Raw genomic sequence first — 26,597 nt, 5'->3', positions numbered from 1 at the left:
ATCAATTTATTTAGAATAGGGAGTTTCCTTTAATGAACACACTAGCTGTATTATTGCTATACTGAGAGTTATTTTAACGCGTTTGTTTTATTTAATAATCAAATATCGTATGATGGATTTTATTAACTTTTAATGCTGAAATACAAATATTAATGCTTAATAAATAAATAATTGGAAATGTAAAATATTTGAAAATAAAACCCTCTTACTCACACTAACTCTCTTTATTGACTGAAACCTAAAGACCTAATAATTTATTGACTATATAGATGATTGCTCCTCGTTTCTATTTGTTGACCAACAAAGTTCAATACAACCAATGGCAGGGGTTATTTAGTGATTACACTCAAAGACTGAGATATAGAAAACCACACTCCATCATTCATAAGCCCCCGAAAAGTGCTGAGTTATTGATGAATTGTATATCTTTTTAAAAAAAAGGAGTTTTGATCCTGGACTTTTAGGCAATAATAAAAAGAAAATCAGAGCTGTGTAGTATGAAATGAGAAAAGAACATCCAAAGCTAGTTTCTAGCAAACCAAGAATGACTGAGAAACCAAGAAAGTTTGTAAAGAAATAGTGAGCATACTTCGGTCTGGAATTTAAATAACCCAGAATAGTATAATATGCCGTGATATGATCTTCATTGCAAAAGGTCTGATGTGGAGAAGCACACAACTGGAAATAAGGCAAACTGCAATCTTGGTAGAGTGTAGAGATAAAAAGCAAGATTGTAGCGCATAAAACACAACATGTCAGTCAATCATTCAGGCAGCTTCTTTTTTGTTGGTGTGTGGCAGGAGAAGCTCAGTGGAAGACTGATGGATTCTCATGGTAAGGCATAGAGTAGACACATGATCTAACTATCAAAGAAGGACTCCTTGGGCTGGCTAATGGGTTTTTATGCTGGACATGGGCAGCAACTGGAAGGTAGACAAGCAACGCTTTAGCAAAGCTTTCTTTACAATTTGGACACCCACCCACCCAGACATTGGTTAGGTTTTGCTCCTCAGAAAGGAGCTAGGAAAAGTGGGAGTCTCTGTCTAATTATGGGTGCTCAGGATAACTCTTTAGGAACTTTTGTGAAAAGAAACCACTGGTTATGTTTCACCAAAGCTGAAGCAAATTTAATTTGCTAAAAAATGCATTTTTTTAAATGTGTAAAAGTCTATGTTTAAATAGCACACATACTGAACGCAAATTTTGTAGTAGGTCACCATACTTAAAAGTTATAAGCATATAAGTAAAGTCACATAAGTACTGACTTAAGTTAGCCTACTTTTGGATGTTATAATTAACAGAACCTACATGTCAACACTGAAAGGCCTGTTTTCACAATGAATCATTTGCTCATGATGTTTCTCAGAGGGCAGAAGCTGTAACTTTCCAGAAGCCTTCTATTTGTTAGTGAGTAGGCTCTTGTTTTGTATCAGACAATAGATAGTGTGGTTCTCACTGGGAGGTGAGGAGGCAACAGGAAGGATGACGCATGAGAATAACTGTTTAGACCTCAGAATGTCGACGATGAATCTTTTCAAGAACTAATGCCTAAAGACAACTGTAGACACGTGAAAATGATGAGTTCACCGATTCCCAGGAGCATAGTACAATCCCATTGCTGTCATGGATGAGAAAGAAGAATAATGTGGCCTTCTAGATTTTGTGTGTTCATATTAGTCCTTGTTCCTGGAGTACAAGCCGGATTCCTGTCCTGACTCTCTGGCTAGACACTCATTTCTGAGTTTCTTAAACTTCTTACACTTCTCTACATGAGAGGTTGCTCAGAATATTTATTTTGTTGTGTGCTGATTCACAGCTGAAAATTCTTTCCAGCTTGACATGGAAAGGTTTTATGCTTAGGCACTGATCTCATAACAAGACCAGAGGCAATCATTATGTATCAACCATTAATGCATAATTTTAGCCTCTATGTCTTTAATGAAATCTTGATTCTCCAGCCATATCATTTGGAGAATCTCCATTCTCTCAGTAGAACTCTTAATGCGATATCTGAACTGAAACCTTATTCTACCCTACTCCAATTTAATTTAGATTAGGAAACTTACTTTATGGAACCCGCTTGTATTATTTCAATATTAACTGTAATCTTAACAAATATTGTATTCTTTTTTGTAACCAAATATCAGTTATTGGATTATATTAATCTTTAATGCTGAGACTTAAAAGATAAATACTTATTGAATAAACAATAGAAAACAGAAAGAATTGAAAATAAAGCCCTTTAACTCACACTAACTTGGTTAAACCCAAGGATTGGAAGTTGGCATTCAACGTAGGGCTGGGAGGCCTGGTTGAGTAGCCATGCGCTATAGAAATCCAGTCTGATTTGACTTGATTCTCTCTATTGACTCTACTAAGAGTTTTTAATGATTTATTGTTATGCAATTAACATAGAAGATTACTTCTCATACTTCTCCTTGTCAAGATCAAGGGTCTATACTACAAGTGGAGGGGGTTATGTAATGATTACACCCCCAGATTGGGATATAGAATACTCCGCTCCCCCAAGGCTTTTATCGTAAATCATATACAGAAATATTCACAAAGATTACACTCTCAAAGATCACACAGAATGTTCATGAATGCTATATAGTAATAATAATAATAATAATAATAATAATAATAATAATAATAATAGTAATAATAAGCCCCCTCTTAGGGCTTATCAAAGGGATCAATCTGATGGCTGGGGATCCTGAGGGATTAGGAGCCCAATCTGCTGCCAACCTCAGTGAACAATGTGATTGATGATAGAATTTCATCTAAACAAGATATCAGAGACTTTTGTAATCATAGCATCCGGGACCGTAACAATAATCGGATGACAGTATACCGACACCAGCAGAGCCGTTCTAATTGACATTCGTGCCAAACGGGGAAGTTTGTTGCCTTCCACAGACGTGCTTGCTCTTGCAGAGTGACCGCTGTGTCTATGGAGAGGGAGGAGAGGGTAATCTCTATCACCACAAATAAATCGCATACAATACTTAGTTAACCCGTTGGCAGCCAAGGACGTAACAGTTACATCCTTGGCTGTGTCGCTGAGGAGCCAAGGCCGTAACGGTTATGTCCTTGGACTGGCTCACGGTGCCCCCACTGCAGGGGTGGAAGAGGAATCGCTTCCCCTTCCACTCCTGTCTCCCCTTCCCCCCACCGTGGCGTCTGATGACATCAGAGCGCAATCGCACGCTGAGGTCATCAGAGGTCTGCGCATGCTTTTGCATTTCTCCTCCGATCATGTGAAGGGGCCGAGAAAGGCATCAAAGGAAAGGAAAGGATTTTCCTTTCCTTCGATGTCCTTCTCAGCATTCGCAATCGGGCAGCAGAAATGCCCTCTAGACACCAGGGATTTCTTTTTTTCAGGTAATTGACATGAGTGGAGGGGCCCAAATTATTTTTAGGCCATTTCTGCCCTAGACACCAGGGATATTTTTTGTATTTATTTTTTTATGTGTGGGTCGCTCCCCGGGGGGGCTAAATTAATTTTAGGCCATTTCTGCCCCCCACATGGGGCAATCGCCCTATTTTTATGAAACCACAAGACACCATGGAATTTTTGTTTTGTTTTGTTATTGACATTAGGGGAGTGGCCCCTTGTGCAAGGCTGCTCCCCAGGGGGCCAATTCTAACCTCCCAGAGGCAGATCGGCCTACTATAATTAGGCCAATCTGCCCCAGGTGGACAGAAACCCTCTAGACACCAGACATATTTTTTTTTGTTTATTTATTTTGTTTATATGTGGTGAGATCGGCCTATTTGTTTTTAGGCCAATAGACACCGGGGATTTTTTAAATAATTAGGCCGATCTTCCCCCGGGGGGGCAGATATCCCCTAGACACCAGGGATAATTATTATTATTTTATTTTTTTTGTTTATACGTGGGGAGCGACCCCTTAGGCAAGGGTTGCTTCCTGGGGGACAAAATTACTTTTAGGCCATTTCTGTTCCACCTGGGGGTAGGTCGGCCTATTTTTAGGGGGGCAGAAACCACTAGACACCCGGGAATTTTAATCTAATTAGGCCGATCTGCCCCCAGAGGGGATAGAAACCACTAGACACCAGGGATATATATATTTTTTTATATTATTGAATGAGGTGAGCGGCCCCTTGGGCAAGGGTCGCTCCCCATATTTTTTGTCCTTTTCTGTACCCCGGGGTCATGTCAACCTTTTATAATTAGGTCAATCTTACCTCGGGGGTGAGAACTCCTAGACACCATGGATATATTTTTTCTGTGTTTTCTTTTGTTTTTTTATATATGGGGAGCAATCCCTTAGGCAAGGGTCGCTCCCCTGGGGGGCAAATTGTGTTTAGGCCATTTCTGCCCACCTTATGGGCTAATCAGCCTATTTTGTTAGGCCAATCTGCCCCCAAGGGTGGCAATAACCACTAGACACAGTGGATTTTTGATATAATTAGGACGATCTGCCCCCGGGGGGGGCAGAAACCCCCTTGACAACAGGGATCATTTTTGGGGGGTTTATTTATTTTGTTTATATGTGGGGAGCTCAGCCTATTTTTGTTAGGCCAATCTACCCCCAAGGGGGGCAGAAACCACCAGACACCAGGGATTTATAATGTGCCCCCCTTCAAGGCATATCGGGCTATTTTTATTAGGCCGATCTGCCCCCCAGGGAGGCAGAAACCATTAGGCAACGGGATTTTTTTATTGCGTGAATTTCACGCAAGGGGAGCAACCCCTTAGGCAAGGGTCGCTCCCCTGGGGCGGGGTAAATTTATTTTAGGCCTTTTCTGCTCCCCTTGGGCGCAGAGCAGCCTATTTCTATTAGGTACCACTTAGGTACCAGGGATTGGTGTGTGGGTATATGTGTGTTTTGTTTGGGGGGCAGCCTCTTGGGAAAGGGTCGCTCCCCATGGGGGCACATTACTGTTGGCCATATCTGTCCCCGTGGGTGGCAGATCAGTTTATTTTGGGAAGGCCCATCTGCCCCCAAGGGGGGAGAAAGCCCACCAGAGACCAGGGAAGATTTTATTTTCAAAATAAATGGCCATATCCCCACCCCAATTAAATGGTCCCAAAGTTGTTCTGCCCACCATTGGGCAGATGAGGCAATTACCCCTGATCCACACCCCAGGGGGGCAGAAAGTCTACTAGATGCCAGGGAATTAAACAAAAAAAATATTGGGGTGGTGGCTTCCAAACAGTATGGGCCTGGATATGCCCCCACCCCAACTGAAGGGGGTAACAGTCTTTCAGCTCTCCCCCGCACACTAAAACATCTTATCCCATGGCAAGCAAGAGGACAATTGATTATTTTGGGTTTTGGTTTTACATTTGGGCCGTGAGAGCTTGGCTAACTCTCAAAATTGTCCCACTTGGAATGTTGAGGACTGCACTTTTTGGACTTTGGGATGCTGCCATGTAGAAAAATCCACAAGGCTTAGACAAATCTGAAAACTAAACATCTGGGTGATTCCAGGGTGGTGTGCTTCACATGCACCTGCACCATTTTCTTACCCACAATGCCCTGCAAACCTCCAACTTTGCTTGAAATTACACATTTTTCCCACATTTTTGTGATGGAACCTTCCGGTATCTGCAGGAATCCACAAAATTCCTACCACCCAGCATTGTCACATCTATACCGATAAAAATTCCGCTGCACCTGTCAGCCTAAAAATGCCTTTTTTCAAACTGCCTTTTGGACCCGCTTTGGTTCCCCCTCAATTTCAACATGTTTTTGGCTCTTCCCTATCACAGGCACTTGGCCCACCTACACAAGTGAGGTATCATTTTTACCGGGAGGCTGAGGGGAACATTGGGTGGTAGGAAATTTGTCCCGCTGCGGTGATTCCACACAAAAATGTGGAAAAAATGTGATTTTTTTGCTAAATTTGAGGTTTGCAGAGGATTCTGGGGAAGAAAACATTGGGGGATCCATACAAGTTACACCTCCCTGGACTCCCTCAGGTGTCTAGTTTCCATAAATGTCTGGGTTTGGTAGCTTTCCCTAGATGGCTGCTGAGCCCAGGACCAAAAACGCAGGTGCCCCCCGCAAAAACAGGTCGTTTTGTATTTGATCATTTTGATATGTCCACGTTGTGTTTTGGGGCATTACCTGTCGCAGGCGCTAGACCTACCCACACAAGTGAGGTACCAATTTTATCCGAAGAGTTGGGTTAACACTGGGTGGATTGAATTTGTGGCTCCTCTCGGATTCCAGAACTTTCTGTCACCGAAATGTGAGGAAAAAGTGTTTTTTTAGCCAAATTTAGAGGTATGCAAAGGATTCTGGGTAACAGAACCTGGTGAGAGCCTCACAAGTCACCCCATCTTGGATTCCCTTACGTGTCTAGTTTTCAAAAATGCGCAGGTTTGGTAGGTTTCCCTATGTGCCAGCTGAGCTAGAGGCCAAATTCTACAGCTAGGCACTTTGCAAAAAACACATCAGATTTCAATGTACAAATGTGATGTGTCCATGTTGCGATTCCTGTCGCGAGAATTAGGCCTACCCACGCAAGTGAGGTACCATTTTTATTGGGAGACTTGGGTGAAGACAGAAGAGCAAAACAAGTGTTATTGCCTCTTGTTTTTCTCTAAATTTTTTCCTTCCAAATGTTAGACAGTGTGTAAAAAAGACATCTATTTGAGAAATGTCCTGTAATTCACATGCTAATATGGGCACCCCGGAATTCAGAGATGTGCAAATAACCACTGCTTCTCAATACTTTATCTTGTGCACATTTTGGAAATACAAAGGTTTTCTTGATACCTATTTTTCACTCTTTATATTTCAGCAAATGAACTGCTGTATACCCGGAATAGAATGAAAACCCATTGCAAAGTGCAGCTCATTTATTGGCTCTGGGTACCTAGAGTTCTTGATGAACCTACACGCCCTATATATCCCGCAACCAGAAGAGTCCAGCAGACATAACGGTATCTTGCTTTAAAAAATCTGACATTGCAGGAGAAAGCTACAGAGTAAAACGTGGAGAAAAATTGCAGTTTTTTTCACCTCAGTTTCAATATTTTTTTTATTTCAGCTGTTATTTTCTGCAGGAAACCCTTGTAGGATCTACACAAATGACCCCTTGCTGAATTCAGAATTGTGTTTACTTTTCAGAAATGTTTAGCTTTATTGGATCCAGCATTGGTCTCACACCCATTTCTGTCACTAACTGGAAGGTGGCTGAAATTGTGTGGAAAAATGGGTTTTTCTGATTCAAGTTTTCCTGTTCCTGAAAGCTGAGAAGGTGGTGCTCTTAGCACCACAAACCCTTTGTTGATGCCCTTTTCAGGAAAAAAACCACAAGCCTTCTTCTGCAGCCCTTTTTTCCATTTTTTTTAAAAAAAACAAAATTTTCGCTGTATTTTGGCTAATTTCTTGGTCTCCATCAGGGGAACCCACAAACTCTGGGTACGTGTTGGAAGAAAAGGATGCAGATTTGGCGTGGGTAGCTTATGTGGACAAAAAGTAATGAGGGCTTAAGGGCAAACTGCCGCAAACAGCCCCAAAAAAAAGACTTGGCACCAGAGGGGGAAAAGGCCTGGCAGTGAAGGGGTTAAATACAATTAAAGTAGACCAAGGTTCTTTCTAAATCGAGAGATAAACATTTATTCAAGTTGATTTGTTTTAAGTACTTGATTTGAAATTTTTTTAGAGGTGATATCCAATTAAAGGTATTTAAAACATTATGGCCCATTTTTATACTTTAGCGCTGCAATTGCGTCCTTTTTTTATGCAAAAGCGGCACAAACTTACAAAATTCAATTATATTTTGTAAGTTTGCGCCGATTTTTAGTCAAACAGCGGCGCAAATGCGGTACTAAAAAAGTGTAAATATGGGCCCATATTTCTTTTCCTATAGCCAAAGGCAATAGAAAACACATATTACTTGGCCTCTGAATCTACATTTGTTAACAGTGACTCGACAACTGAAGCACAAACAATGGATGTTCCACTGTGGCTGCCTGGAAAAAAACATAATCTGAGGATAGGTGGCTTTTTCCTTCTTTCCATCAGGAAATTTCACGTTTATTTCACGTTTATCTATGAAAGTTTGAGATACCGATAACATTTGCCTTGACTCCCAAAACAGCTCTCAAAGTCTAGTGTTACAGAGCTAAATATAGTTTCAGAAAGTTTTCCATTTCCTAGAACTGAGAACCTAGGTTTTATATCCAACCCTCCTCAAGTGTAGAAAAAGGAAATTCAGATTTGAGATAATTAATTGTATCTCAGATGTTTAGAAAAAATAGTTTTATTGTTATTGTCTATACTTATGGCTTTGCACTACATTTAGGAATCATTTTTCAGTCACCGTTTCACAGAATTATAGTTACATATCTTGTAGCTGTTTTGGATTTAGCCACCTGACAACTATTAGTACCATTGTGCAATATTCAGCCTATAACTCCATTGTAAAGGTGCACACTGTTGTCAAATTACAAGTCAATTGCCTGTATTTCATGGGCAGATTCCACTTCCTTTTTAGACTAGTATTATTTGACTCGTGTATTCAACTTTGTCTCATCACCGTTCACCATTCTCTTAATTCAACTTGCATGAACCGTTGTCAGCTTCTTTCAAGCCTGAAAGTATTGTTAAATTGTTTTACTTTCTGCCACAAAAGTGTGATACTGTGCCACATGCACAGGATCTAGTGAACCAGTGACAGTCTACTACGAACAATCAGTATTTTGAGTATGGCTACTCCACTTGCAAGAATGCTCTGAATTATAAGAATAAATGACAGTGTTGGTAGTCACTTTGTGCTTATTTTAGGATTCCGAGAGATTGGAATTCCTCCAATTTTGTGATTGGTAATAACTTCGCCACCATTTGACCGTTTCTCCGCAAAACCTTGCAGACCTTTTCCTTATTCTACATTAGAGGGATCCCAAAATACGTTTTTACACCAACGCATTTTTCATAGAATTTTTAGACAAATATAGCAGGAAAATGGTTGAACGGAGTTTCATGAAATTTAACAGGAATATAAATTGTGGTGTGGAAATTGTACTTTTTGAGTATTTTATGTGCATTGGTTCAGTTTTTAAGTAATAAGGGACAAAAACTTAGTGATATACTGGTCTGCCTATACTTCAGTAATTCCACAGTATTCAATGGTACTTAGCGATGACAAAACACAATATTACTGGTTAATGAACGCCCTTATAATGCGGAGCTGCAGCCTACCGCCACGATCGATGTGCAAAGCTCAGATAGTTATCTTACCTAAGCCAGCACAGCATCCCGTGGACCCAGGCTCCTATAGACCCATTTCTATGTTGGGAGCTGATACTAACATACTCATGAAAGGCTCCTGCATGCAAACTACGTGGAGTGGTTACCCATCAGGTTCCCGTGGATCAGTACAGGTTTATGCCAGGCAGAGTGACACAGATGAACATACAGAGGTTATCGCACATCTCACACTGAGGCAGCATAGGTCACTTAGGATATTGAGAGATCATTTTACACACTCAATAGGGAGTGCCTCTGGGAGATTCTCCAAAAGATGGGACTGGGACCAATATTTCTGTGTTGGGTGCAGCTACTTTATGAAGGGGCTGTTGCACAAGTTTGTACCGGACATGTGGTGTCGGAGTGCATTCATCCAGAGGGAGGCAAGAGACAGTGGTGCCCTCTGTCACCACTTCTGTTTGCTCTGGCGGTGGAGTGACTGGCGATTCACTCCACTGTGATATGACTGAGGGGGGTGTTGAAGTAGGGGCATCACTCATGTGATCTCGCTTTAAACGGATGACACACTTGTTTATATCACACACCCGAAACGGTTGGTTGAGGTGCTCCTGCAGATCATGGGCAATTTTTGCACAGTGTCCAGTCTGTAGGCCAACAAGCAGAAGACAGTACTCTTCCCTCTGGTGGCACTGGCATGTGTAGATCCTACAGCTCTCCCTGTGACTGAGCTCAGATGGGAAAGGAGACATTTCTGGGGATTCAGCTAGTAAATATCCAGGAGGCCCACTACAGACTCAATATGGGCAAGGTCCTCAGGGGTCTAGAGGCATCAATCCAGTTCTGGGTGCACCTGCCTCTGTCCGTAATGGGCAGAGTTGCCCTGTGTAAAATGGTCTTACTTCCTTGCTGTCTGTATGCCCTTCAAAATCATATGAACAATATTCTGAAATCCATGTTCACTAAAGTGACTAGTCTCCTGGTGTTGCTCGTGGGGGCAGGTGAAAGAAGCAGAGTAGAATTAGATATTTTAAAGCTGGATGCTGAGCCAGGGGGCCTGGGGCTACTAGACCTGCAGTTATATTACTTTACAATGTGTTTACAATATGCAGCACACTGGTCCGCAGAAGGTCTGAATGAGGAGAAACCCTTCTGGGAGAGTGATGTGCAAGTGCGGACCTCCCGCACTGCCTCATGCTGGGGCTGGTACTCCAAGTGAACACCCATTTATTGTCCGTCAGATGACAATAACCTGTGAGCATGCGGTTACATGAGTATTACGTTGAGCTCTTTATGCTAGGTTATTGCCTCTCAGATGGCTACAGCTCTTAAGGCAGATCCCCTACCCCCAGGAAATCTGCAGCTTTGAAAAAATCCTGTGTTTTTTACAAAAGTGTCCGCAAAAATTGCCATTGTAAATGTATCAAGGCTGATCGACCTTTTATTGTCTCTGGTCTGCACTGAGACAATGAAGGAGGGTGAGCAACAGGTTAATTGGTGTCAGACGTGTTAAGTTCCTCTGTCGCCTGCCTTTAAAATGCAGAAGCCCTCCTCCTGTGGTCTCATGACCCTGCCCTCCACCACCCTTTTGTTTTCTGGGACCTGCTGCCCTTCACTCTTTATTTATTGCGGCACCTTTCTAAAGGGCAAATTCGGCATGCATTGTAGCGCGTTACATCAGCTCCAGTTACATTAAACAACTGTAAGATTAAGTGATTTGCCTGGAATCACATGTCGAGCTAATGCTAGGACTCAACCCTTGTTCTGCAGGGCCAAAGTCTGCAGTTCTGGCCATAACGCTACATCCTCTCCGTCTACCACAGAAGAGAGGAGTGGCCCTCCCATGTGTCTCCTCTCTCACCCGTAGTAAACATCCCTATCCCAACAACACCTGGACACTCATTGACCCCTCTCCTCACACTCACTGCCCATTCCACTCCCAAGTCTCCAGTGTACCTACACTCCATTTCCCCGTGCTGCCCTGTGTACCACAGGAATAGAAGCTATTCGTGTCAGAGAGAGCACTTTTCAAATTTAGAAGTGCACTTTCTGGCATCAGACACCGTTCTGTTCCAAGGGGCAACGCTGTTGAACATTTCTGCCAGGTGACATAAAATGACTGGTCAGAGTTTCCAGTAGTGACCGATTGGTATTTTTCTGAGAAGCACATGTTCTTCCTGCTGCAGAAATAGCGCAAATCTTGGCGTTTTGGAGTGCAAAGGTTGCCACAAAATTTGCCATCCCAGGCTGCAAAATCCTGGGGGCTCAGTTTAGGGCTATTCAGTTGGTGATGATCTGTCACATTGATTTGAGGGAGGCTGCACTGAGGCCATTGACTAGTATTTGAATGGCACTCACAATAGAGGAGGCGCAAGGCCTTTTTCACTTATGGCAGAGCCAATGTTTGCTATCTGAATTTCCGTGAAATCTGCACATATTGCGCTTGCTACTAAATGCGGCTCCGCTCAAGGTCTAATTTTACAAATCAACAAGGATCCTAAGGGAGGTTGAAAAGGCATGAAAAGGTTTAGGAAAGGGGGACTGGTGACCGGTCTAAGCCACTCTGTGAGGGCAGCTGGAGAAAAGCATTTGCTCAAGTTAAAGAGGTCGCTAGCAAAGCATGGCTCAAGCTTGTCCAGTTTCGTTATTTGCACCGAACTGACCTGACTATATAACGCTTACATAAGATTAATAGTTCCCGCTCTGATGCTTGCCCCAGGTGTAGTTCGGCTCCAGCGTCCTTCCTCCACATGATGTGGGCCTGTGGTAGATTGCAGGAGTTAAGGGGGGAGGTCATACAGGCCTTGTGAGAGGTGACATAGGTGTCAGTGGAGGCTTTAGTCCACCACTGCTTGCTGGGGGTGCTTCCACCCTCTAAGCGTGGGATCAAGATGAGATATAGATTTGCACTTCTGGGCTTGGTGTTCTTTAAGCGACATGTGGCTATCCAGTGGACACAGCTCTGGGCACTGACAATTCTGAGGTGGATGTTGGATCTGCACAAATGGGGAGTGGCAGAGGAGAGTTGGCTATGTGCAGGACGCACAGAGAAAAATGCTGAAGAGGATTTGGAACTTGGGGAGATATGTTGGACCCACTGGCAGAAACAGAGATACCAATGGACAGTTCACCGAATGTTTCCCAGAGACCATAATCGGGGGCACCTCTGGTGGAGGTTTTGGGGAGCTCAGCCAGAGATTAAAATAAGGGATGTGAGTGTTGTTAAGTGTATCTTACATAGTGGTGGACACTAGTGAGGTCATGGGGGGTGTTCACCCCCTCCCTCTGCCCTGATTGCTACCCTCTCCTTGTTCCCACATCTCTCTGGCGGCCGTTCGGGGTGATGGAGGGGAAGGAAGGATATTGACAGAAACCACTATTGATATAGTTGTCCACTGCTGTTGCTCATCTTTTGTATTGTACTATGTTGTACATTTAATTATTGGTTAATATGAACAATTCCTACTGTTACTTACAAGTGGGCCATCCTCTCTGCTGCTGTACTGATCTTCTGGGTGGGGACAAATACTATCTTATTTTACTCTATACTACTGACTGGCAGACTGGGAATGAGATGGAGATCCTTCATAAAACAAACGAACAGTTGGGAATAAGGCCTGGACTGATATCATCACCTGGTTCAGATGTACTGATTACTTGTGTCTTGTATTGTGCTGCTTTCATTTCAATAAAAACATGTTCTAAAAAAATTAATACCCTTATAAAATATAATGGCAGCCATATTTGTTGTACAAATTCTTTATTTGGCTTAAAACCTTAAAAGTATAAAACATGAATAAATTATACAATGATTCATAAATTAAATCTATTGCATGATGTATTAACACTCAATGTTCTTAATTCATAACATTTCATATTGACTGTGCCCTCTTAGCATAAATCAATAATTTTTCTAACCTCAAATACTGATTTAATATTCCTTCTAATTTTACAAAATGTGATGTACATTCCACCCAAACCCCGATTTCTGATAGAACCAAAGTTTTTGTAATTTACATGTGGCACAAATCTAGATAAAGTGGCAGTGCTTTTGCTTTAAACCTACGTTGTAACAAGACCGATGTCCTATATTACAAGCAATTAATATGGCTTTAAAAGCAATCAATTGTGAACTCTTTGTTCATCTAAGAAAATGCCATTTCTTGTTCAAGCTTCACATACTACATTTTGCGGGGGCTCTTTCAGCCCAGTTAAAACCCTTTGTATTTCAAATAAAAATTGACCTAGTGCACCCGTTACATTAAAAAATCTCATCTCTACTAGTAACTTAGGCGCTTGATTTCGATTGATAATATTGTATTCCTTAAACATTAGTTTGAAAAACATCTTACACACTTCTCAAAACCAAAAACAATCCAATCATATATGTTGAGCATTACATTTTTGTTGTAGGCCACATGTACATAGACCCTGATCATCCTTAAGTATGGCTTTTACTTCGGTGTCCGTATAGCCTGGGTTTAGCCCAACTCTAAACTGTAACACTGCTTCTCTTAGTATGGGCAGGGCCTCTATATAAGAGAAATTATCGGCATTCCTTATCCATGTACCATAAACTGAGTGGACATTTTCCTCTTCAGGTACTCTAGATCTACGTCTCTTGCCTTTTTATTTACCATTATACGCAACGCCTGCTTTGGGATTTGTTCTCCGCACCACTGGTTTCCGGATAGACCTAAGCGGATGCAAATCTTTTCTAATGTGATACCCAGTGTAACTCACTTGTCTTTATTTCTGTTTTACACAGTCTTCCAATCTTAGAGATTCCCTCTTCTCTCAGGCTCACCCAAAATTTCAGCGCAGCCTGCATTCCCTGGTAGGTCCATGTCATAATTTTGCATTCCGCCCTTATAGCTTGTATCATACTTGAGGGGGGCAGCGACACAAAGCGTTGTACACATTTACTTCTGCCTCCCAACTTAATTTCCCAGAGAGTGTTAGAACTTTTACCCCGTATTGAAATTGAGGGCATACCATAGCATGAAAAGCAGACACAACAGAGCGGAAGGACGGTCCCCCATATTTAGTGCTAAACTGTTTTAACCCTCATACTGATGTTAAAGCTCTCTTCTTTAGAGCTTCTATATGTTCTTTCCATCTTAATTCAGAGTCAAACCACATGCCTAAATATTTATATTTTTTAACCTTTTCTACTTTTTCTTCTCCCAGAGAGTAGGTAAATAGACACTTATTTTTTCCTATTTCCATTATTTTCGTTTTATCTATATTTACTACCATTTTTTTCCTTTGACAGTAAGAGTAAAACAGATCTAATTTTCTTTGTAGCCTTAGTTCCGTCATATAAACTATCACCAGGTCATCTGCAAATAATAAGTAGGAAATATGAACCCCATCCATTTTTGGGCATAGGCCTTTAACCTCCTTTAACAAACCTGGTAAGTCTGACAGAAATATAGCAAATGATAATGGAGCCAGCACACATCCTTGGCACAACCATTCCTTATAGGGATATTCTTTGAGAGTGAACCAATCGCATCTAAAATTACTTGAGCCCAATTTTGTGAATGCAGATGCTGAAGGACGTTGAAGGAGAAATAATAGGTCCGAATCAATTCCCAACCATTTTAACATATCCCAAAACAATTTTCTATTCATCAAATCAAATGCAGCACGAAAGTCAACAAAACAGCAAAATAAACTTCCTTGCATTTCAATTGACTTTTTTGCTAATGACCAAAGACTGAAACAGTGGTCAATTGTCGAGTGAACTGCTCCTTCTTTAAAGCCACCTTGTTCTACCTGTATCAAGTCATTTATCTCTGCCCAGGAAAACGTTTTCGCCTACATTCAATAAACTAATTAGGAAATCGTTTTTTGGTTGTGTTGGGTCATCATTTTTGTAAATCGGCCTAATAATGGCACCCTTCCAGTTCTCAGGGAAAAAAACGTAATCGAACATTTTATGAAACGTGGCATAAAGGAATTTGGCCCACCAGTCGATATTATTTTTTATAATTATTCCATGAAGATTGTCTAGACCTGCAGCTTTGGTTAACTTAAGGGCTGCAATTATTTCTTTTGTCTTTTGCAGGTTAAAAGCTGATCTTACTTCCCTACCTATCTTCCTATTAACTTTACATTCTCCTTCAGCATCCACTGCTCTATATACATTGCACAGGTGTTTATTCCAGTCATCTTCACCAACCAAACACCACAAAGTTCCTGTAGGTTTTCCCTCCCTTATCAACTGCCGGAATCCCCTAATATTTTGTGTTCTCATCACATCTTCCATTACCTCTCAATTCCTATTTATATATTCCCATTTCCTCTGCCTTAAGATTGTTTTATAAATTTGATTAACTACGCAGAGGTTGTGTTCTACATCAGTAGTACGTTATTTTCTTAAATTCCCTTTCTAATTTCCACACCTTTCGCTTCTGGTTCCTACACTCCTGGTTATACCAAGTATTTTTGTTGGCCCTACATACTTCTTCCTTCATCATTTCCTCCTGCGTTGTTTTTAACTTTACTTTTAAACAGTCATCTATTAACTCAATTCCCCTATTATATCCCTTAAAAGCATCATTTGGATCTTCCTCCATTCTGATAGCTCTATAATTTACTGTCAATTCATTAAGCACTTTTAAACTACTTTCTATTATTCGGGTAGTTATCCTACATGGGTACTTTACCTGCAGTCAGCAGATTTTCTCTTTCTCCTTGGGCATTGTTTACAGGCCCAATTGTTAGCCATAGGGGCCAATGATCACTGCCCTCTAGATGCTCGATTCTGAGGTTTAATATTTCTCCAAAATGCCATGCAATTATGAAGGCATAAACAATAGGACATGCCTGATTGCCTTTTCGAAAGGTTTGTTTTGCTGGACGATCCGTATTCATCCGTCCATTTATGCAGAACAGACCTAGGGATTCAAGGGTTCTGACTAGGGACAGGTCCTGAGTGGAACATTCTACAGTTGGGAAGGTACTATGTGGAATTTGTGCAGCTGCTGACAGCTCTTTATATAGTTTATCACTACTATTGGGATCTTGTTTATGATTAAAATATCCCTGCATTAAGATCAAATGTTCCGCTTTACCTGTACATATCACTTACAAATCTTCCTCAAGCAAACCCCGTTGGATATCATAATCATGTGTCATCCCTGGTTGCATATATATATTAATTATCATGAGCTGTCTGGCCCCTCCAATTTTATTGTAAAGGTCTACTTATCCTGCCATTAACCAATGACATTTAGGACCTCATTATGACATTGGCGGTAAGTCCCGCTTACCGCCATGCCGATTGCCGCCAACATACCGCGACCGCAGCGGTATACCACTACCCATATAATGATACACACATAGCAATCCGTCACAATACAGACACAAACACAAGTCCGGCAGCCCAAAGGTCAGTGATAAAATGGTGGTAGCAAAATCCACACTGTTACACCAACAGAACTACGCCCACAGCATTATGACCCACGAATCACCGCGGCAGACATTAAATACACACACACCAACAAAACAACACCAAATTGGACAATTCAAACTACACACACCTGACACCCATACACACACCACACCCACACCACTATAAAACATACAGATGCAATACCCACAACCCTTTACGACTACTAACCATGGCCAACTGAGAGAAAGACACACCAAGAATCGTGGACAGGGTCAACGCTGTGGGACAGCACGCTAGAACAAGGGATGACATCAGGAAGAGGTGGAACAACCTATGGGGGAAGGTGCGTTACGTGGTTGCAAGACACTAACTAGCTGTACAGAAGACTGGCGGTGGACCCTCACCTCCTCCCTCACAACTAACAACATGGGAGGAGCAAGTCTTGGAAATACTGCATCCCATGGGCCTGGCAGGAGTAGCAGTAGGACTGGACTCTGGTAAGCCAATTCTCTATTACTATCACCACCCCTACCTGCATGCCATCACATACCTCCGCCCCTACCCTCACCCCCATCACCCCACCACCTCACATACACCCCACCATCACAACACACCCATCCCAATACCCAGCACTGCATGCATGGACACCACTCACAGCCCTGCATGGACACCCATCAGCACAGCATGCACACTAGAGAGAGTCACCCAGCCCACAAAATAACTACTCACACAAGGAAAAGCTGACAGGGCAGTCACAACCATACAGGGCATCACACCCATGCACAAGATGTCACACACAGAAACAATAACACTGCATTTACATCCCCACAGGTCCCACACCCAATGTCACCAGAGAGAAAGTGCCAGCAACAACCAGCCCCCCTCAGCAGAGGTCCACAGGGATGACAGCAGCTCTGCTCATCTGGATCTGGATGACCAACCTGGTCCATCAGGGACCCCCGGACAGTCGGTTACTCAGGCACAGTCCCATACCACTACAGAGCCTCCCCCCTCAGGAAACACCACCACAGCACCAACCCAGCGGGCCCATCCCTCTGTCCCCAGGACACGTCAATCAGCAGTGTGTCCACCACTACAGGGACCCCAGGCAACCCCACAAACACAGGACGATCGGGGACCTGGGGTCAGTGGCAGTAGGCGCACGGTTCAGGGGACAGAGGCACAGCACAACAGGGAAACTGAGAAGACTGCTGTGCGACAGGGGGAGGACAGGCCCAGGGAACCGACTCTCCACGAGGCACTCATCAAAATCCTGGGAGTATACCACCATTCCCAGAAGACGATGGGCCAGATACTGGGCAAGTTGCAGGAGACCCAGCGGCTGCAGGAGGGACAGTACCCGGGGATCATGGAGGACCTGAGAGACATCCACATCACCCTGGTCACCATTGCAGGGGTGCTGGCAGACATGGCCAAACCCATGAGGGAGGCAGTGGCACACCTACGGGCCCCTGCCACTAGCCAAAATCATGAACAGCCCTCCACCTCCGCTGACGCTAGTAGACAGGAGGCCCCGCCACAGGAACAACAGGCCACCAGCACCCCTCCCCCTGGGGAAGGAGAAACACCTTGCAAATGGTCCCTACGATCCAGGCAGAAGCCAGAGAACATTGCCAAGACCCCCCCCCAGGAAATAAGACTCTCCTGATTGTCACCCTTGTGTCCCACTCTGTCACCCTGTCCACCTTGAACTGCCATTGCTCCCCTTCCTGTGCCCCCTTGGACAATGCACCTGTGATGCAAATAGAATGGACTCTATCCTGGACTCTCCTCCACCATCACCCAAGCCCATTGCTCATCCCCATTTACTTCTCAGCAATTAAATAAACACCCTTTGAAAAAATACAAGTATGTAGTAAGTCAAATGATTTAAGTATGTATTCCTTCAAAAATCTGTAGACAATGTAATTAGACTGTACAGTAATGTATACATAGGTATGACCTGTATTGTGCTGCAATTAATACACCAGGAGCCAGAGTAGGGCACAGATATCTGTGAATAGACATGTCAAAGGGTACAGTAAGTGGTCATAGTAGTGGGAACAGCATCCTGCCAATGGAAATTTACAACACAAAACTTCAATGGAAGGTGGAGTTACCATGTCTTTCCTGTGTGTCACTGGAAGTACTGTCGAATGATAGATGTTCTGTTGTCCACATGCTCATCCTCTGCCTCCTCTTTGTCACTGTCCACAGGCTCCACCGCTGCCACACTCCCATCTCCAGCCTCATCCTCGTGCAGAAAAGGCACCTGGCGACATAAGGCAAGGTTGTGCAACATGCAACATGCCATGATGATCTGGCACACCTTCTTGAGTGAGTATCACAGGGAGCCACCTGTTAGATGCAGGCACCGAAACCTGGCCTTCAGGAGGCCAAAGGTTTGCTCTATAATTATTCTTGTTCATCCATGTGCCTCATTGTAACGTTCCTCTGCCCTTGTCCTGGGATTCCTCACTGGGGTCAGTAGCCATGATAGGTTGGGGGAACCAGAGCCACCTGCAAAAACCGAGGGATACCAGTTAGCCAGACACTAACCCTTAGGCCAACCCCACACCCATATACAAACATACACTGGGTGGGGACCATGGGCTCACCTATTAGCCACACCCAGTGCCTCTGGAGTTGAGCCATCACATATGGGATGCTGCTATTCCTCAGGATAAAGGCATCATACACAGATCCAGGATACTTTGCATTGACATGGGAGATGTACTGATCCACCAGGCACTCTATCTGCACATTCATAGAGTGAAAGCTCTTTCGATTTCTGAAAACTTGTTCATTTCTCTGGGGGGGGGGTGCAAAGGCAATATGTGTTCCATCTATTACCCCAATAATGTTGGGGATATGTCCCATTGCATAAACATCTGCTTTCACTGTGTTCAAATCCTTCACCTGGTGGAAAACGATGGAGCTGCACATGTGTTTTATCAGGGCAGACAACACTCTGGTCAGCACATTTGAGAACATTGGCTGTGACATTCCTGTTGCCATTGCCACTGCCACTTGGAAGGAGCCAGTTTCCAAGAAATAGAGCACAGATAGGACTTGCACAAGTGAGAGGATCCCAGTGGGCTGACGGATAGCTGAGATCAGGTCTGGCTCCAATTGGGCACACAGCTCTTGGATTGTGGACCTATCAAGTCTGTAGGTGAGGATAATGTGCCTGTCCTCCACTGTTGCCAAGTCCATCAGGGGTCTGTACACTGGGAGATGTCTCCATCTCCTATTCATCCTCAGCGGTTGTAATCTAGGGGGCAAAACGATGAGCAACTGGTCAGTTTCCTACATTTCCTCAATGTACAATGCATTGCATGTTGTGACAGAAACAGTATGTTGATGTTTAGTCCCAAAATGTGCTTATGTCTGCTGTGACGCAGTTAGGTGCCATGGCCTGCCCCCCCCTAAAAATGGCAGACGCCTGTCCTGTGTGGAGGGACAGGTGGAAATGAGGTAATGCCGCTGACGTTGCGTGCTGTTGGGGGAGGCAGTTGAGTACCATCGTGCAACTCCTCATTAGTTATCATTGGTTCCTATGGGTTACAGTAGCCAATGGTGAAGTATGCCAGCAGTGGCGGTACGCACCGCTGCGGACGTGACCTCCATTTTCTATATGTTCACTCATTTGCTACCTGACCTTCAACAGGAGAGGACCTACACTGCAAGTGCTGCTGTGACCTGTGTCTGGAACCGACCCTGGCTCGAGTCACTGGGGAAAGGGCCCCTGCCTTCACCGCTGCGGAGTTGAGAGACTGGTGGATGCGGTCCTACCCAGTACCGAATGCTGTATGGGCCTCCAGAACAATAGATGAGTACATTGTGAGCACGATGCATGGGGCATGAATGCATGGAGTGCTGTGTGTGAAGGCCTTGTGTAGGGGGTAGGGGTTGAGGGTTCCTGGGCAGCGTGCTGCATGTATGGTGGGCAACGTATGTGCGTAAGGGGATGGGAGGGATATGGTGGGCTATGACTGTAACAGGCCGGATGGTATGACTGATACAATTTTCTATTTTTATTTTTATGCAGGTCAGCGCCCATCAAAAAAAGGGTATATGACGTGCCATCGCCAAGGACGTGCGGACCCTGGGGGTCTACGCAGGCGGTGCACCCACTGTTGGAAATGGTGGGAGGACCTGAGACGCTGGGCAAGGAAGAGGGCGTAGGCCCAGCTGGAGATGGCATCCCAATGCGGAAGGGGTGCCCGTCGAGCCCTGACCCCTCTGATGTTCTGCATACTGGCGGAGGCCTATCCGGAGCTGGATGGGTGCTTGAGGGCATCACAGCAGCCACAAGGGGGTGAGTACAGTTCCCAATATACTACTTGCACGTGGAGGGATGGTCTCTGGGTGGGGGATGTGTGTCTGTTGGTGCCCCTAGGCCAGGCCTGACATTGCAGGGTAGGTTCCATGTTTGGCAGGGGCTGATGCACTCCACCCCCAAACAAGCTAGTGGGCATCCACTATGAGGCAGGTCTCTGTGGGTCTCAGGTATGCTGCAACTGGTGTTAGGTATTACTGTCCATGGCCTGGTGACTAGTATTGTGACTGGTAGTGCATCATCTAGTGCACAGGGCTGTCCCCTGTGTGTTGTGCATGCCAACGGTGGTGTTGTTGCTGGCATTGACCAAGTGAATCCTCTGTCTCTTCCACCCCTTTTTCTTTTCTCACCCTGTCCTTCTGTGCATTAGCATCATCTGGCGGAGGAGCAGAGGCACTAGCGACGGAGGGAGCTGCAACCCACAGGGCCCAGGAGGCTGAATCCACTGATGGTGAGGGCACCAGTGGGACGGAGGGAGAGGGGAGCACCGAGGCGGAGACTGGAGGGGACAGTTCTGAAAGTGATACCTCCTCCAATGGAAGCTCTCTCCTGGTGGCGGACACCTCTGTGGCCACCCCAACTACAGGTACAGCCGCCACCCAGTACCAGCACCGTCCTCCCAGCGTCTTTCCTGTGCCCGCTCACCAAGGAGTGTGGGCATCTCCATAGCCCCAGGCACCTCAGGCCCTGCCCCAGTTAGCCCTGCTGCCCTGAGTGAGGAGGCTATTGACGTCCTGCGCTCCATCTCTGTTGGCAGTCAACCATAGTGAATGCCATACAGGGCCTGGCAGGGCATTTGCAACATACAAATGCATTCCTGGAGAGCATTCACTCTGGTGTGGCGGCCCAACAGAGATCATTCCAGGCTCTGGCCTCCTCCCTGATGGCAGCCATTGTCCCTGTCTCTAGCCTCCCCCCTCCAACTTCCTCTACCTCGTCTCATTTGCCTGAACCCCACCCTATCCCAAGCACACATTCAGACAAGCATGCACCCAAGACAACACACAGGAGTGGCTCAGGCAAACACAAGCACAGCACATCATCCCACAGGCACTCACACAAACACCATCCAGATGCAGAAATACCAACATCCACTGCCTCCACTGTGTCCCCCTCCTCCTCCTCATTCACCTCTCTCCCAGTAGCATCTACACTCATACCTGCATGCACTACATCCACACCCACTGCCTCTATCACCATCACGCCTATCAGTACACTCCCCTCACTGGCAGTCACCACCCCCACATCCATGCACATGTCCCCTGTGTCCTCTCCCACTGTGTCTGTGCCCCCTCCTCCCAAAGTGCCCAAACACAAGCACTCAAACACCCAACAACCATTCACCTCGCAACAGCATCCAGCCCATTCACCTGTGCCCAAACACAGCAGACAGATACCGCCTACAACCACTCCCTCTTCCTCCACTTCCAAACCTTCACCCTCTTCCTGCCCCAGTGTCCCTAAGAAGCTTCTCCTCTGCACCCTTGACCTCTTCCCTACCCCTCCCCCCGTCCTTCACTTCAGGCCAGGGTGGGCAGAACACAGGCCAGCACCTCAGCCCCCCAGTCCATGGCCACTGTAGTTTCGGCAGCTACTGCAGGTGTGAGAGGCTCCAAGGAGACACCCATCAGCACTGGCAGTGTGCCTGCACCAGCTGGCAAGGGGAAGGGCAAGGAGGCACCACCAGCTGCCAAGGGCAAGGAGGCACCACCACACAGCAAGGGCCAGGAGGCACCACCAGCTGCCAAGGGCAAGGAGGCACCACCTGCTGCCAAGGGCAAGGGCAAGGAGGCACCACCAGCTGCCAAGGGCAAGGAGGCACCACCACACGGCAAGGGCCAGGAGGCACCACCAGCTGCCAAGGGCAAGGAAGCACCACCAGGTGCCAATGTCAAGGACAAAGGGCCTGCCCCTGGAGCAGGAAGGACAGTTGCCCTGGTTCTGTGACAGGATCTGAGCCCCCAGCACCAAGCATGTCGCTTCCGCTGTCCGAAGCTGCAGGGGAAGAGCTGGAGCCTCCCCCACCACTGGCAGCACCACCACCTGCACCGCCACATGCACCACAACCAGCACCACTGGCAGTAGCCCCAGAGGGCAGCCGTCCTAGGTTGAAGGGAAGTGCTGGAGCCTCCCCCCACCACTGGCAGCACCGACACCAGCACTGGCACTGTCACCACTGTGCAGCCGTCGCTGCCGGTGGATGGACTGTAGTCCTGCCTCCATGGAGTGTTATGCATCCTGCCCACTACAAATCTTGTGGATATGACACACAGGTGAGCAACTGTGACGTTGCACTCCCCGAGTGCTGCATCACAGGGCACAAGGCCCCCTCCAGAACCAGTGGAAAAGGCATCCACTTATCCCTGCCTTGCCAGGATGAAGCACACTGGGCACAAGGCCCCCTTCAGAACCAATGGAAGAAGGCATCCACTCACCCCCTCCTTGCCAGGATGAAGCACACTGGGAACAAAGCCCCCTCCACAACCAGTGGAAAAGGCATCCACTTATCCCTGCCTTGCCAGGAGCAAAGCTCCCTCCAGAACCAGGGGAAGAAGGCATCTACTTGAGAGACTGTGGCCTTACACTCCCTAGGACCAAGCAGTGGGCAAACCACCCACTTGAGAGACTGTGGCCTTGCACTCCCCAGGACCAAGCAGTGGGTAAACCACCCACCAGAGAGACTGTGGCCTTGCACTCCCCACGACATCGCACAGGGCATGTAGCCCCCTCCAGGACCAGTGGTGTTGTACCATCTTCCGGCTGAGGTGCCCCCGTTCCCCGTCCCCCTGAGGTGCCTGTGTATTTTCGACCTGATGCCCCAGCAGTGTTATCTCCGTGTTGATGCAGAAGTCAAGTGGGGCCTTGGCCTATGTGATGTGGCCCTGTGGCCCACGGACATTATGAACTGGGCAGTGTCCCTCCATTTGTATATCTGTAAGTACTGTTTAGAATTTTGAGGACATATTTTAAGTTTTTTATTTTATTACACTCACTTACTTTTGTCCTTGCATTATTCCTAAGGGGTACAGGGTGGATGTGTATTGTTGTTGCATCTGTTTGTGTGTATGGCGGTGGGGGTGTTGTGTGTTTTGTGGGTGTGTCACTCTCTTTTTCCTCACCCCTCCACTGTGTGCTAGACGGCAGTACTCACTGTGGTCGTCGTCCCCGGCGTTGGTATTCCTGGTGTAGGAGCAGGTAGACCAGCATGGGGAAGCTCTGTAGTTCGGGCTCCATGGCGTCGTGGTTCTTCCTTGAGTCTCCAGAGGTGGGTCCTTTGCCTTCTGTGTACTGTTTCCACTGTGCTTTTGTTGTCGTTGGTGCAGCCCCGGAAAATGTGGCGGAGAGGCCATCTGCCATCCTGTGGGCGGTACATTGTCTTCCGCCTGGCTGTTGGTGGTTACCGCCGCGGTGCTTGTTCCTACCACCATGGCAGTTGGTATGTTAATATGGCTGTCTGAGCAGTTTCCCCTGTGGTCATAATTCCATTTTATTTACTGCCGGCTTGTTGGCGGTATTACCGCTGCTTAATCACCGACCGCCAGGGTTGTAATGAGGACCTTAGTTTTTACCTCTGTAAGTCTGTTCACTATTCTTGAGGAAATCAGAGGAATTAGGCCCTCTGAGGGACGGCCCGGACCTTGCCTAGTTGCACCCCTAAAGAGCCTCATAAAACCATCTACTGGGTCGAATGTCGGAACCACGCCTGCTGGAACAACGCATGCCTGAACAACGAGGTCGGAACAACGACCTTGTTGTTACCACTAATGCCTTTACCACGAATGCCTTAACAACGATTTTTCGTTGTAAAGGCTTTCCTGGTAAAGGCATTAGTGATAGGCATGCATTGTTCCAGCATGCGTCCCCCCTGGCCCCCCACCCCACCCCTAAAAATTACCACGACCCTCTTAGCCCCCCCAAAACCACACCAACCCCCCACCCTTGCCCCTAAAACTACCGCAACCCCCACCTCCTCCCTAAAATTACCGCAACCGCAATCCCCACCCTACCCCCAAAATCTAAAACAAAGCCAACCCTCACCCCATCCCTGAAAGCTAAAGTACCCCAACCCCCACCCCCAAAACTATTTCAAGCCCCCACCCTTCCCCTAAATCTAAACCCCGATCCCCCCACCCGCCCCTAAAATTACCCGACCCCCCAACCCACCCCTAAAACCTAAAACCACCCCAACCCCCACCCCATCCCTAAAACCTAAACTCCCCCAACCCCCACCCCGAAAACCAAAACTACCCCAACCCCCACCCCTAAAATCACCCCAACCCCGCCCCTAAAACTAAAAATACCCCGACCCCCCACCCCTGCCCCTAAAACTAAAACCCCAACCCCCCACCCTCGCCCCTGCCCCTAAAACTAAAAATACCTGACCCTGACCCCCCCCACCCCCGCCCCTAAAACTAAAACCCCAACCCACCCACCCCTGGCCCCCCGCCCCAAAACTAAAAATACCCCGACCCCCCACCCGCCCCTAAAACGAAAACTAAAACACCCAACCCCGCCCCTAAAACTAAAAATACAACGACCCCCCACCCCAACCCCCGCCCCTAAAACTAAAAATACCACGACCCCCCACCCTGAACGGTGGAGTCTTACCTGACCCGACCCCCCACCCCTGCTCCTAAAACTAAAACCCCAACCCCGCCCCTAAAACTAAAAATACTCCGACCCCCCACCCCGCCCCTCTTACCTGACCCGACCCCCCACCCCTGCTCCGAAAACTAAAACCCCAACCCCGGCCCTAAAACAAAAAATACTCCGACTCCCCACCCCGCCCCTCTTACCTGACCTGACCCCCCACCACCGCCCCCACCCCTAAAACTAAAAATACCCCGACCCCCCACACCGCCCCTAAAACTAAAACCCTGACCCCCCACCCCTGCACCTAAAACTAAAAATACCCCAACCCCCACCCGCCCCTGAAACTAAAACCCCACTTACCTGACTCGTCGCGTCGTCCTCCTCAGCAGACTCCCTTGTTTGTTCCTTAACCACGCATGTGCGTTTTTCAGCACATGCACGGTTAAGGCACAAAACAATTAAGTTATGGTTAAGGAAAGCGTTGTTCCGCTTTCGTTGCCCACGACTTTGTTGTTCCGGAGTCGGACTTCAGGGCGTTTCCCACTGGGTCAGGTTCTTCACACAACCAGGTTTCCTTAAAACACATTATATCACACTTCTCCAGCCTTCCTTTAAAAAGATCTTGTTTTAAATGTTTGTTATGGCCTCCTAAGTTCCAGGAAAAAATCCGATAACTGTGCGAAGAGCTTAATTCCTAATCCACCTCACTTAACTCCCCCCGCAATAATTATCAAGGGGTTCAAAGCAATTCCTCAGTTTTAGATCATTATGCTGTGTAACAATAGTTACACTTAATCTGCCCTGATTGCCATCCACACACATTCTTTGATTTTTACAGCCTGCCAAGTTGTACTGCACTCGGTTGGGGAGCAGACCTGCTTGGCACTTAAGGGCTGTACTATTTCTTTCCTCAAGCTCTGGTTTGCTTAATTGAACCAATCTTATGCCCTCCTTCATTAACTACATCTCTCCTTGCAATATCAATTACCTGATCAATTCCATCCCAATCTCGCATAAGCTTGGGCACAGGGCCATAAGTTCTAGAAGGTGCGTGCGATTCAAATGCTTT

The sequence above is a fragment of the Pleurodeles waltl genome, chromosome 1_1 (genome assembly GCF_031143425.1).
Source record: "Pleurodeles waltl isolate 20211129_DDA chromosome 1_1, aPleWal1.hap1.20221129, whole genome shotgun sequence".
Classification (NCBI taxonomy): Eukaryota; Metazoa; Chordata; class Amphibia; order Caudata; family Salamandridae; genus Pleurodeles; species Pleurodeles waltl.
The sequence above is the reverse complement of the archived record's forward strand: the minus strand, read 5'-3'. Positions refer to the sequence as shown.